This window comes from Mizuhopecten yessoensis, unplaced genomic scaffold, assembly GCF_002113885.1.
Source record: "Mizuhopecten yessoensis strain PY_sf001 unplaced genomic scaffold, ASM211388v2 scaffold10917, whole genome shotgun sequence".
NCBI classification, from domain to species: domain Eukaryota; kingdom Metazoa; phylum Mollusca; class Bivalvia; order Pectinida; family Pectinidae; genus Mizuhopecten; species Mizuhopecten yessoensis.
Window position 1 is genome coordinate 896,802 of NW_018408786.1, and position 2,762 is coordinate 899,563.

The window sequence follows — 2,762 nt, forward strand, 5'->3', positions numbered from 1 at the left end:
CGGAGTGTTATAACGAAACATAAGCTGTAGTATTTTGTCTTTCGAAAAATTGAAAAATATATAAATTTGGTTCCATTAGTTTTCCAGCATTCCTAGTTCTGATTGCAAGCAGGAATTCTAAAAGAGTTTGGATGCAAGGTTATAGCATGGAATAATTTAAACAAAATAAAATCTAGCGAAGACTTGTTCTCCCCATTATTTAGTATTATAGAGACTTTAAAATCAGAAATTAACATTTTTGCTTTAGTTTACTCTATTATTTTTCACATAATTAAGGTATTTACTCACCACCTCCCGGGAGTTCTGTTCAGACCAACAAACATGTCCTCTTGTTTGGCCCCTAGCATTACTGATGAGCTCTATAAAGACAACCTAGATGTGTGTTGCAGGGTTAATCATTTTTCGACACACCATATCTATTACCAAAAGTTATAGGTGTAAACACATATGTGCCTTCGGCTCCTCTTTAAAGATTGGCGTAACACATGAGTGAGTATATTATATGACATTATTGTTGACGAAGATGGGGAAGTTTTTAAGCTTTACACAATTCCAACAAAAGTTTACAGGGGGTTTCAATAAACTTTGGGGTGGTCAAGTTCAGGTTCATTTATATTTCCTTAAGCTTTACAGCTCATCAGTTGTGCATATATACAATGCAACATAAAGTAAACAATTAAACAACAACACACACAAACACCACATCCGCACCTACTCCTAGAAGGGTAGAGAGATATCTTGCACTGCCAAAAATAATGTAATTAATAATAGAACAATATTTGATGATAAGGACATATTAATGTATTACTGACACACAATATATGCAATTGACTTAATTCAGTACATTTTGTCGTCTTCTACTAGTGATTCTTACATATTTGGCCAAATTAGTTATTTATTTTTTATTTTTAGTAGATAACAACTTAATGAATTTATACATACTTGTATGTCTGACATAGAAAGGTTTAATTGCGTAAATCGTAATAAAATTGACATTTAAGAACAAATGAAATTGAAAATGAAATGAAATGAAATTTGTCTTCTACACTTGCGCATTTTCATTAGCACGAGGTCGGAGACAGCATGTGTGTTTATTGTAATATTAATTAATTAATTAATATTATTATGAATATGTTGTTAATTTTTATTTTATATAGTTATCTTTTTGTCATTTATCGACTGTTTAAATACGTTGATTTTCAGAGAAATCAATGACATATATAGCCTCATATTTGACCAAACACTTTACCAAGCTTTATGCCAAACACAGGAACTCGCTTAATTCGAATACTCGGATAACTCGAAGTTTCCCAACGATCCCGTCGACTTCGAGATAACGAGGTTCGACTGTACATCATTAGAGGCACATAACGAACAAATCCTGTTCCTGTGTTCAATACCTTGGTATCTACCAGTTTCTACATTAAGTTTATGAGAAGATGTTCTAATCCTTACTAACTCCTTCAAGTGTTGAATAGCAATAGAATGTTTTAAGTATCTTTGTATACCCAACTCATCACAGAGATATTTGTATGGATTACATTTAGAAGAAGTGTTAATTTTTTCGAAACATTCCTGTTTGAAAATATCCGTGATTCTTTCTCTAAAAATTGGCACTAAATCATCTTGTATGTCTTTCAATTCCCAAAAATATCCCAATCCGATCCTAAACAATTCATTTTTATACTCATAAGCCAATAATCTTCACAGTCAGACATTTCTTCATAACGTGGGTTTGTCTTCGGGTACTCCGGTTTCCTCCCACAGTAAGACCCTCCGCGCGTTAACATCCGGGCCAACAAGAGTGATTAGTATAAGTTGTAAAACTTGTTTCATAATTGTTGTAAAATAAATAAAGTTTATACATATTATATATTATATTTCAGACCCATAGTTTAAAATGCTAGCGACATATGTATCGAATACCGGCAATATTTCATTTTTGTTTCAAAATTAAAATAATGTTTCTGACACTGTTTTGTAACTGCAAATAATGCTTTACGACCTTGTTCTGCTACTTTTTGTTGCGTTTTACGAAACTTTCCGTTATAATTCAATAAAAACGCCAAGGTAATTAAACTCATCTACAATGTCTAAATGGACCGCATTGGTCAATTTGTCTTCGATCTTCGATGACAAACGAACTCCAGACTTCCTTCGGTTTCATGACGAATACAAAATGTGGTGCAGAAAGCGCTTATTATTACTGAGCACGTGCCGAATGTGGGGATACCTGGTTGTTTATGTATTTTCGCATCGACTTCGAGCTTTGATTCTGATCGAGTTTGTTCTTGTGTGCTGACAATTAATTGTATGTATTTGTTCTGTTAATAAAAAACATAAACTGCGCAATTTTCAATATTTAAATGTAGTTTATGTCAATATCCTCCAGATAAAATATTTTATTTGTTACCGAATATTGCATAGTCTTTGATTTTCTTAATCTATCAAAGCAAATATTTTCATATGCGTTGGTTTCCTTAATCTGTTAATGCAAATAACATGGTATTCACAGAGTGCATAATAGAAGTGATAAATGCAAGAGTCACAACAAGCGAAAACCCCCTAGCAGGCCCAACCTTAACAGGGAACAGTCTACAATAGTTTTAAAAATGGACATAATGATAACCATTTCCATAAAGGCAGTGCGTCATTACGATCGGCTCCGGCACATACCAACAATGAATGGTTGATACTGACAAAAATAGTTTCCCTCTTGTTATGTCAATAGAACGGTGTGATCCAGGGCGCCCTGGGGGTCT